The sequence below is a fragment of the Protopterus annectens genome, chromosome 12.part0 (assembly GCF_019279795.1).
Source record: "Protopterus annectens isolate FY-2018-M chromosome 12.part0, PAN1.0, whole genome shotgun sequence".
Classification (NCBI taxonomy): Eukaryota; Metazoa; Chordata; order Ceratodontiformes; family Protopteridae; genus Protopterus; species Protopterus annectens.
Genome location: NC_056746.1, coordinates 1507791576 through 1507803707, shown reverse-complemented (window position 1 = coordinate 1507803707; position 12132 = coordinate 1507791576). Strand labels below are relative to the sequence as shown.

The 12132-nt window shown below is 41.2% G+C and overlaps 1 protein-coding gene across 1 annotated transcript in view; it reads right to left on the bottom strand.

Annotated features, from left to right (window-relative positions):
- The window catches only part of RHBDF2 (rhomboid 5 homolog 2), a 1958103-nt gene that overhangs the window by 1540865 nt on the left and 405106 nt on the right, over nt 1–12132 (bottom strand). The gene's annotated exons all lie outside the window — the stretch shown is intronic.

The following is a 12132-nucleotide window of genomic DNA, read 5'->3' as shown; positions in this document are numbered from 1 at the left end:
CTAGAGTCAGGTTCAGTGCAAATTTCTCCCCTCCCTCACCCCCAAAAGAAGAAATACTTATCCCAGCTGAATGTAACCTCCCTGTCATCTCAGATGTCCAGGTAAGAATCGCACTCAGCAAAGCTAAAAACACAGCATCAATGGGACCTGACTGTATCCCGGGTTGCGCGTTACGTTAACTCCAAGAGGAGCTAAACCTGCAAATAAAAATGCTATTTAACCTTAGCCTTACTACAGGATATGTACCTGAACACTGGCGTAGAGCAACAGTGGTCCCACTCCACAAAGGAGGCACCTCTACAGACCCTGGTAACTACCGCCCCATAAGCTTAACCAGCCTGGTCTGCAAAGCTATGTTAAGAATCATTATGGAACTCACAGACATTGGGGACCTACAGACACTTGATCCCACCCAGTTTGGCTTTGTAAAGGGCAGATCCTGCCTTTTGAACCTGGTTGACTTTTTCGAAACAGTCACTAGAGCCATTGACGAGGGCAAAGCAGTCCATACAGCCTACCTGGACTTGGCTAAAGCCTTCGACACAATACCCCACTCAGGCATCGTAGACAAGCTCAACAGCTTAAATATAAATCCATATGTCACAAGATGGGTTGCAAACTGGCTAAAGGATAGACCCCATAAACTCAAAATCGCTGGAGCCATGTCAGACTCAAAGCCAGTCACAAGTGGTGTCCCACAGGGCTCTGTCCTGGGACCCCTCTTGTTCAGCATTTATTTCTCAGATGTGAAAGCAAACATGGGAGGGTTGTGGCTGACAAAGTTTGCAGATGACAGCAAACTAGGTGCCATAGTCGATACACCAGCTGACACATACATCCTACAGAAAAGGCCTCACTGAAACGTACAACTGGTGCCGGAGTCATGGCCTTAAACTAAATGCCAAAAAATGTATAGTCATCCCCTTTGGGAAAAACAAAGTACCCACAAATTATCACATAGACAGTAACCCACTGAGTATGGAAAAAGTAATCAGAGACCTGGGGACCCATGTCAATAGTGACCTCTCATTTGACACCCACGTTGCCAAAGTGGTTAGAAAGACTTTCTACCTTGCCCACCTTATCATGAAGGGATTCACATCCAGATCAAAGGAGGTCATTGTACCCCTATACTCCTCCCTTATCAGGCCCATGATGGAGTACAATGCCCCATTTGGTATGTACCTCACCCGGCACTTGCAACAGCTGGAGAGATCCCAAAAGTACCTCACCAAGAGGATCAAGGGTCTCTAACATATGTCATATGCTGCCAGACTAAAGAAACTCCAGCTCTATTCAGTAGCATACCGCCTACTCAGAGGTGATCTGTGCCTGACGTACAAGGCCATGTCCAATCAGGAATTGATGGACATGCTCCACCTCAAAAAATCCAAATCCATCAGAACCACGAGAGCTAAAGATTTAAACCTCAGCACAAATATGAATAGGCCATGCTGGAGGGACAGATTCATAACTCAGAGGCTTCCCATACTCTACTCTGGAACAGTATCCCAGTTCATGTTAGGCAGAGCCCCTCGCTGACTCTCCAAGAGAAATCTTGACGAGTGGATGGGAGATTGTAGGTTTACCCCGGGGGTCAACTCTGTGTCACTACTAGACAGAGGCACAGTAAACTAATTTTATTATGTAAAGGGGTCTTCACTGTGTCACTACTAGACAGAGGCACAGTATTCTAAATCTATTCTGTACACTTTTGTACCATTACATGGGGTGGCGAAAGCCACATCACTATGGCTAGGCTTATAAATGCCCCAGGGCAGAACTATGAAACTATATATATATATATATATATATATATATATATATATATATATACATACATACACACACACATATATACACAACACCAAACAAATTATTATGCTGTAAAGGTGCATCTAATAATTTAACTTTGACATGATCAGGCAGATTTTGTTCCTTTAACCAAGCATGCCTCGTAATTACAGAACCCGTAACTGCGGCCCTGCAGTAGGCCTCCAAAGAATCAAAACCACATTGCAAAGTACGCTTTCCAACTTGTTCAGCTGCATGCAATAAATCCTGCATTTCCTTGTTTTCTGCACATACAGAGTTTAACAACATGTTCTGTTTAAGCAATGCCATGACATGTTGCTGATATTTGAGTATATGAAACTGACAGTTTAAGGCCCTTATAGCCAGGGTAGCAGATGTGCAATCCTTTTTTCCCCATATATCCAGTGCCCTAGAATCTCTGTCAGAGGGGGGTAGAGATTTTGCAGAGGAAGCCTTAACTCCTTTGGGACCCTGTGAAATAGTTTCTGGGTCTGCAGCAGGGTTTTTAAAAAGGAATTTATGAGAGTCAGGAACCCTGTAATATCTGTCAGGCTTAACAGGAGCTGGAGGTAAGGAGTCAGGGGTAAGACTATACTCTGAAAACTCATCATCTACAATGTCTAACACTGACGGAATGGCTAGTGGCCTGTGTTGGGGTAGTAAAGGAAATCCCTAAGCCTCTTTTTAAGATTTTGAAAAATCTTGGCTCTCCCAGTTGAAATGCTCCCTCATGGTATGCAAGGTTTCCCCAAAAGAATAGTCCTCTGGAGGAGAAGTTGAAGGTACAGAGTGTCTTCAGCATCAGAATCCTCATGGGAGGAAGAGAATATTCCTGATCAGAAGAGGAATCAGAAGAAATGGAAACCAGATCTGAAGATTCAGTCAGTCTTCTTGCCTAGGCCTCTTATCAGGAGGGGGATGGGAACCCCTGATCAAGGTAATCAAGTCTTCGGCCATTTTGAGCATCTGTTTTTTGGGCATAGAGGCCTGACCACATGGCTCGAGTTTGTTTCTTTGCTTTAGAAGGTGCTTTAGTCTTTGCCTTTGAAGCTGAAGTCGGTTTAATGTAAAGATGTTTAGGTCTGAATACACCCTCAGAAGCCGGTGCCTGCTCAGCGGCTCCGGACCCATCTGAAGGAATAGTATCTGAGGCTCCAGTACCTTAAGTATCCAGTGGCATGGCCGATTCCACGTGGGAATTGGTAGCAGCCTGCGCCTCTAACGTAGCGGGCTTCGGGGCTGCGAAAGCGCCTCACTGAGAGCCGGCGACTGGCTTAGAAGCTTTGTCGTCTGTTTTGGGCCTCGGTTGTCCCTCTCCTTTTCTTTGCGAACTCCGCTAGTCAGATGGCTATCTGACATTTCTGGATAATTAAACTGGCGTCCAAAATAGTTTAAAGCAAAATCATACCGACGCTTCATAGTGTGTTGGTTAAATCGAGCACAAAACCGACAACCAGAAACGTTGTGATCAGGGCCTAGACAAGGAATACTAAGAATAAAAATCCTTATGAGGTATTTGCTTTCCACAAGAAATGCAATTATTTACTTTTTCTGTCATCGGTCTGGAGCAAGAAAAAAAGTTTCCCCAACGGGGTACTTAGCTTTATTGAAGACTTCGGATCTGAAACTCGAACACGAAGATCTCAGGAGTCGGCTGACCGGGACTTGCAAACTGCTTTTGCTTCAAGCACCACGCGGCAAGAAAGACTAAAGAAAATGGCGTCGGCCGCATCTTTTATACCTCTGACGACCTGACATCAGGGAAGGGGCAACAGCAGCCAACGGAGGACGCAGGACTTTGGAATTCACACAGAATGAGGGCAACCTGCCAGCAGGATTACCCAAATGTAATGACTGCAACAGTGAAACACAAACAACATCAGAAAGGTCACACAACCTCCTTACCTAGTGCAGAACTCAAAATTTCAGACTTTACTTCATCAACATATTTTTGGTTATTTACACAGGCATATCTCCAAAAACAATTCTAGTAACAGCAGTGGCCTTAGACACTGTACCTGCACAATAATGCACATTCTTCAAAGCATGTTTAAATACTTGGGGAAATGTCAAACAAAATTTAAGAAAGGCGCTGTCCCTCTGAAAAGTGTGACACAGTATTCCCTCAAACTGTCTGCACACAACAGAATCTACTTCCACATATATGCCTTGTGGTTGTGAATTGTATAAGTCAATGCGCAGGAAGAGAAAGTTTTATTTCCAAATCCATCCGGTACCTTTGCCTTCTTTTGGGAGGGGTTAGTAGTAACTAATAATCTGTTGCCAGTTGGCAAAGTAGTAGACATTGCACCTGGATCAGAGCCAAGATTAAAAATTTTTTTTTTTAATCCGAGGTACTTTACAGTCTGCCTTTTTGGGCACTGAAGGTTGAGGGTCAGAATTAGTAAAGGCAGCATTACAACACATCCTCCAAGACTGGCAAAATGGGAGGGATGGGTGTTTAACAAGCTATTTCCACTTGCAATATACATCTCCTCAGTTCGGGGGGGGGACATCCACCTGTTCCCACAAAAATGACTCCGGCATCCTGGAAATGGTCCAAAAGAAAGAAAATTCCTCCAAACAAAGTGGAAAGAAGAAACCTTCTTCTAAATCAGAGTTATAGGCTTGTGAATCACCCGAGGAAGCTCTGTCGCTGTCTATATCAGAATTCCCAAACAGATTTTCCTCAAGAATTTTAGTGAAATCGCCTTCCGGTATGGAATTTTGAGTACCATGACTAACGGCTTGTAATACTTGCCTGCTTAAGAAAATCATCTTTTCTAAGAAATGCCATGTCTTCAGACGAACTATGTCCAACCTTCTGTCTTTTCTTTGCATGTAACAGCCTGACTGAATGCAGACTAGGAGGTGGCATGTTAGCCTCATGAAAAGGGGGTTCATTCCCAAAGATCTATATCAGTACCTCAAAACGCCATCTCTCTGAACACTAAAGATCGACATCTAATGAGTGAAATCCGAAAAGCACGAACGGCCACATCCGTAAATGTTTTCACATGGAAGAAATTTGCTTGGCCATTATCAAGAATTTGCCCTTTTCCCCAGTGTAGGGCGATCTCGGAGTTAGTATATTTAGTTAGGAGGGTGTGGGGAGTGAACCACCCTACTTGTTTAGGGGTTGAAAGTTTGTTTTCCTGTTGGTTGGCCGAGGAAATTTTTTCCCTGTGAAAAAATTTCCAGAAATGGCTGTCTGTGCATTTTGGATTTCGCTCATTAGGTGTCGATCTTTCGGTGGTCGAAGAGATGGTGTTTCACTGTTATAATATAGATCCCTTTTCCAAGCTACCTTGAGAAGCAGCTCCTGCAATGTCTCCCTGATACAGAGAAGATGGTTCTCCCATGCTCATAAAGAACACTGGGACAGCCGTAGACATGGCTGATCCCCGGTCCATGTTGGCTGAAAGAACTACACCACAGGAACTCGGAGAAGGAAGTCAGTGGTCTGATTAAGAATGGATAGCCAACTACAGGTTCATTCACCAACAGCTGACACACTGACTGAGCTTCTCATTTTTTTAGCAAATTATTCAATTCTGGACAAAAGCAAAAATAAGGCCTTAAACCACTGTGCAGTAGAGTTAGGCAGGAAAACAGAGATATTCGGAATTGGTGTCTGAGAATGACTGATTCTTTTAGCATCTGAAAAAGGCTGTGCTCCAGAGGGTTAGGAGTGGTAGGTAGTTTTAACATGCTTCTGTTGCAGTACCTCAGTGTAGAAAAAGGGAAGTAAAAAAGTCCTCTCAACTGTCCAGAATTTTTTAAGTGTCCAGATCTTTGCCTCATATTTTCAGTCTGTTCCTTGTAAAATGTGTTGCTTTCTAGCAATTGTTAAACAATGATGAAACAAATGGGTTTTAGACTTGACACCCTTCAAATGTGCATACTGATGGAAAACCTGTTTTTCCTGCAGTTTTCTGTGGTTTTGATAGTTTATCCCCCACCCCCATTATTTTTTGCTTTGAATGGAATTCCCGAGTTAAGCAGGGAACAAACACATACCTCTCAAATGTAAGATAAACATAAACACAGTTTTGTCCTTAACAGTATAATATATAGACTTAATATTTAAACTAAAATAACAACAAGTCCAGTAAGGGAGGTGGTGGCATAGGGTGAGGGGTGGGGCTATGTGAGGAGAGAAGTGGAGCTTGGGACCCCCCCATTTCCTAAATTGGGCTAGACAGGTGCTAAGGGAGGCCCTGAGTGTAACCAAAGCAGTAAATACATAAAATTCTGCCCATATAAAACGCATCACAATCCTTTAATTCTCACAAAACAGTACACATTTGCCAAAGTACAGCCCATTTATAAAAAATAAGCCCTTAAAAAAAATGATCCTGTGACATGAAACTTCTGATATTGTAAAAAAATACTGTTTAAGGGGAAATACTATTTTTGGTCATAAAATAAGTTTTATTTTCTTAAAAGGGCAACAATTTCTGTGCAGTAGCTTTTTTGCTACATGGTTTCTATTCTGTCCAGAACACAACTGCCAAAGCTATGGCTCCCTCCCAAACCTTCACTCGGATTTGCTGATTTCCGTCCTCTGGGCTGTCCAATCAGCAATCAGAGTGAAGGTGTGAGAGGGCACCAGAGCTTTGTGAAACTGCTCAGTGGTTGCATCGTGGGCAGGATGCAACCCATGTACCAAAAAGCCTATTGCAGTAGTGAGAATGATGAACATCAGGGAGGATTGGTTGCTAGGATAATTAAAAAATTCACTTGAAATGGGGGAAAAATCTTCACTGCCAGCAATAACCTTTCCGTATTACTCCGAGCCCAAGCGTCTGTGGTAATTTGGTACCAAAGATGGAAGTGAAGAGTTAGGTTCTGAGAAACACTTGCAGGGCTGCCAGGGTGGGGAAAGAGAATCAATACACTTGTTTTTTACATTGCTCTTGGGGTTGGGAAAGTGCTCTTCACTTTTTGGAACCTCCATGACACTGCTCTTTAAAGGTTTGTTTTACTGAGTTTTGTTGTGACTGTTTGAAGGGTTTTCGATAAAAAGACCATGGTGTAGAGGGAAATTTTCTGTGTTACTTGTGGATGGATGAGGGATTTAAAAATATCTGTATTCCCCTTGGACTAATTTCCCCCTTTTATCAAACTTCTTGAGAATGTCAGCAGAGAAAGCTCAAAAAAACCTTTGTCCAGAGCAGTGGCGGCTGGTGACTTCAAATCACAGGGGGGCTGCAGGAGACAGCTGAATGGGTGGGGCCAAGGGGATGGGGTGTGGTCAACCAGAAAGGGGAGGAGCTATGCACAAAACCACAAAAAACTAACTTTAATTAAATACGCTGCCCTGGGTGGCAAACCATCATTATGAAAGTCCAATCAAGACAAAAATAAGTGTAGAAGAATAAAAATATTTCAATGCATTGGCTGCATGACAGCTTACTTACTATCTAGATGGAAACAAAAGGTTGTGAGGCATGAAAAAATAAATTACTTTTTAAATACATTACTGGAATGCCAGTCAAAATCAAGTATAAGAAAAACCAGAAGCACTCAACTCAAACCACTTCTCCTTGCACTGCAGTCCTAATTATAATATATTCAGCTTTATTAAAGTACCAAGTAACATGCTGAAAGTAGAAATCTATGTGATGCCCCCACTTGTAAAAATGTTTCTTATCCAAAAAAGACCTGCTGCCTGACAACTTGTTTCATGGGGAAAACATGATAAAAGTAAAAAATGAAAAGCAAACAAGAAACAAGCTCAAGATACATTGCTTAAAGGATTACTGTACAGGTTATGGACCACACGATTGGCATTCTGTTTAGTTTACGGGTAAAGTCTGTAGAGATGACTGGAAGTCTCCAACAAGTGTAATGAGCTTTTTAAAATAATGGAATCCTGTCCTTTAATATCCAAGGCTTATACATTATCTAGTCAAGTATTCTCTGCATGGCAACAACAGAAAGGCTTTCAATGTTGGCAATTCTTTAACAGTATGCTTATTAAAGCTTACTTGCATCTTACGATTTCAGACAAGCTTACCTTATGGTCATTAAAGCATTGCTACTTAAAAACACAGAGCAACAGGCACTTTGAGTAATAAGCATAAATCAACAGTACAAAAATATGACAGAAACCAGACCATTCTGCAAAATCAAGGACAGATGAAAAGCCACTGTAGTACTTATGCAGTGTGTCCTCCCCATCCAAGGTAGATACAACTACTCCTTGCCTTGCTTGGACACATCCAGAGTCACTACATGGGGAGTGCAACAAGCATGTCACAATTTGAAATCTCTCTGGCTGACTGTGATGGCCCTGACACATTTGTCATACTTCTCAACCTCAAGAGCAAGAAATCTGGACAAAGCCATACACAGAAGTGGGACAAAGGCCCAACAATAAGGACAATCTTTAAATATTGCTCTAATAAACTTAGAAAGATAATAGAATAGGTCTTGCATTAGTATGAATTTTCTGAAGGGTATAAAATCTGAAACTCAAATGTCTGTCATTTTCTAACTTCAGTCTTTAGAGATTTGTCACTAATTTGCCAAAAAACACAATTTTATGAAAAATGGACAAAAATGTGATGCAAAAATATAAAATAGACACACAATACAGCTGCTACCTGTCAAAGAAGGGACACTTCAATATTAGTACTGCTACCTTGAGCAGCTGACAAAATATAAAAGAATCTACATGCATTTCAACTAATCTATAACTTTGATTATTACAGTTATTTCTTAATTGTAAACCCTCCATGTTTTCTTCCAAAATTGCTATTTTGCGGAGGGATTATAAGGGGGAAGAGCAACATTTTGAGCCAAAAATTGGGGACAGTTGAGAGGTTGGCTATGCCTAATTCTATAAAGCAATTTATTTGCATGTACCTCTCAACCTGTTAATGCAGTAAATCTGAACAAGGCCAAATATATTGGGGGCACATAAACAGTACTAAAAATTGCTCTTGTATAAATTGAGACAGTTGATAGAACAGCTCTTACTTTAACATGCATTTTTCTGAAGGTTATGAAGTCTGAAACTTATTGAGTGACTTCTGGCAAATCATTTAGGAATTAAAACTACAAATTTTATGAACAACAAACCAAAAATAATTAGCAAAAATCTATTCATTCTTTGAAAATCTGGACAGTTGGGAGGTATAGTTCAGCTGGGCCTGTCTGAGTTTGCTGCCCTTCCCCCCTGACAAAATAATGGTTGAATGGAGCCTCTGCAGCCATTCCAATGAACCATTATACTTGGCTATTTCACTCCATTTACCATAAACACTAATGTGCATACTGCTTTAATTCTATGATGAGTTGGACTTCATTTGAAAGTTTTATTTTGTATTTTACAGCACAAACACTAAGTCATCTGTTAAACAAAGCAATGCAGTCTCACAATGAAAACTTAGCATTAAAACTTCTCTGCCCTTGAAACTCACATTCATTGAAACAGCATTGAAACCCACATTCAAAGAAAATACATTTTGCCAGTGGCAGATAAAGATTAATTTTGGTCTGTTTTCGAATCATAGGCTCCTTGCATATGAAACATACATGTGCTCTTTGATTACACCTTCCTCATTGTACTAAAATTATATTCCTTGTACAATACAGTACACTTGTTACAGGGTGTTTTAAATTTGTTTTGAACATTTTTTCCAGTAAGCAATGAAACAAACCATATGCACCCATAATGGCAAAACTGCCCAGTTGAGAACATTTATCATAAAAAAGTCTACCCAGACTTCCACAGTCCACCATTATTAGTAAATATACACAATTCTGCAGTCCACCATTATTAGTAAATATGCACAATTCCACAGTCCACCTTTATCAGTAAATATGCACAATTCTACAGTCCATTATCAGTAAATATGCACAATCTCTGAAGTCAGTCATCTAAATAATTCCACATTAAAGAAATCTGTAACTAATGAAGCGGTTGCTGCTAGCAATCACCTTTATATTTCATGGTTTCATCGAAAAATAAAGTGTCTGTTGCCCCTCAGGAATAAATTGCCTATATTACATTAAAAAATGATAAGCTAGTAATAATATTGCAAGAGGAAATGGATGGCAAACTGATAACGAACTCATAGTTAGTATCTTCACCAAGGAGAACACTCTCAGTACGGCAGCATCCACCCCTTGTGGGAGTAGAACCCACAACCTTCTGCATCAAAAGCAAGTACACAACCTGTTGTGCTATAGTATTAACTTGGCAAAGCACTAAACTTCTATTCCCTGCAGCTCTCAGTTCCTATTAAAATCTACCCAATACTCAACTGCATCCCAACTTCGAAGCCAAAGAAAACTGGAAAAAGCCAAAAGGTTTTGGGGGTCAAAAGCCCAAAACAGGGACACATTAAACATTGCTTGTATAATCTTGGAAAGTTGCTAGAATAAAATGTTGTGTTGCCACCATATATTTTACTGCCAAGGTCCCTGAGCAAAAACAGTCAGAGTAACATACCACTACGCCACATCAGCTGCTTTGTAAAAGAGAGGAAGACTGAAACTTAAATGGCTATCATTTAGTGAATTCAGTTCTCACCATAGCTGTCAACCTCTTAGTACAAAACACCTGGACAAACCCAGTAATGAGGGAATACAGCCCTCAAACATATTCAGTGAATTCAGTTCTTGCCATAGCTGTCAACCTTAGCACAAAAACCTGGACAAAGCCAATAATGGGGGAATACAGTCCCAAAAATAGGGACAAATTTAAAATATTCATCTTATAAACTTAGAAAATTGCTAAAAAAAAAAAGGTTGTGCTACTATGTATTCTGAAGAACATGAAGTTGGAAATTCAAATGCCGGTCAATTTTACTGCGGACAGAACAAAAACAATTTTCAGCAGAGACAAAAGGTTGTGCTACTATGTATTCTGAAGAACATGAAGTTGGAAATTCAAATGCCGGTCAATTTTACTGCGGACAGAACAAAAACAATTTTCAGCAGAGACGCAGGGATTAATACTGCAGACACGTCTTTGTAAAATGGCAGGGCACCAGAGCAAATCCACACAAATACAGGGAGGAGATGCAGACTCCACACAGAAGCCACCCCAACCAAGAATCAAACCAGAAAACCTATAGCTGTGAGGCAACAACACTACCACCGCACCATCAATTATGCAAGGAATTAAACATTCAGAAACCTGAAGTCTGAAATTCAAATGCCTGTCAATTTTACTGCGGACAGAACAAAACCAATTTTCAGCAGGGATTAAAACTGCAGACACGTCTTTGTAAAATGGCAGGGCACCAGAGCAAATCCACACAAACACATGGAGGAGATGCAGACTCCACACAGAAACCACCCCAACCAAGAATCAAACCAGAAAACCTATAGCTGTGAGGCAACAATACTACCACTGCACCATCAAATATGCAAGGAATTAAACATTCAGAAACCCTTAAGTCTGAAATTCAAATGCCTGCCAATTTTATTTAACATTTTTTAATCAGGACAGTCTGACTTGGAACAAATAAACAATTTTCAGCAGAGGCCCAGGAAGAAATAATGCAGACATGTCTTTGTAACATGGGAGGACACAAAAGCAAACCCACACAAACACAGGGAGAAGATACAGACCCCACAAAGAAGGAACCCCAGCCAAGAATCAAACCCAAGAACCTGCAGCTGTGAGGCAACAATGCTACTACTACACCATCAAATATCAAGCATTGCAACATTTACAAACCACAGATATTACGAGGAACAGATCAGATCGAATATGAGGCAAAAATCTGCAATTTTTTTACAAATGGTGGTGGGTAGGGAACTCATGTCTTTAACACCTGCATACAGGGTACAGGGTTCAAGCCTGAGGTATTCCCTACCACACCACCATAAGCACCTGGGGCATTTTCTCACACACACACACACACACACACACACACACACACACACACACACACACACACACACACACACACACACACACACAGACACACACACACACACACTCCAGTAAAGCATAAGCACCATAAACACACAAACTCTCTCTCCAGTAAAGCATAAGCACCATACACACACAAACTCCAGTAAAGCATAAGCACCATACACACACAAATAAACATTGTAAAATAAAGGTAAAAAGCACCATACACTTACCTGAATATATCCAGCTAACGTACATCCTTCCCGCGCAATACTCAAAGACCCGCGAGATCCCAAGGAAAGCCCGACGAGATCCCAATGCTCCTTCCCGAGTCCTGTTGCTGCTCTTGCAGTCCGGACACGACCCATAATCCTAGCGAGTCTGTGCACTTTAAAAGTGCACAGACGTCTCCTTGTGTCCCCCTATGGGGACTGCCG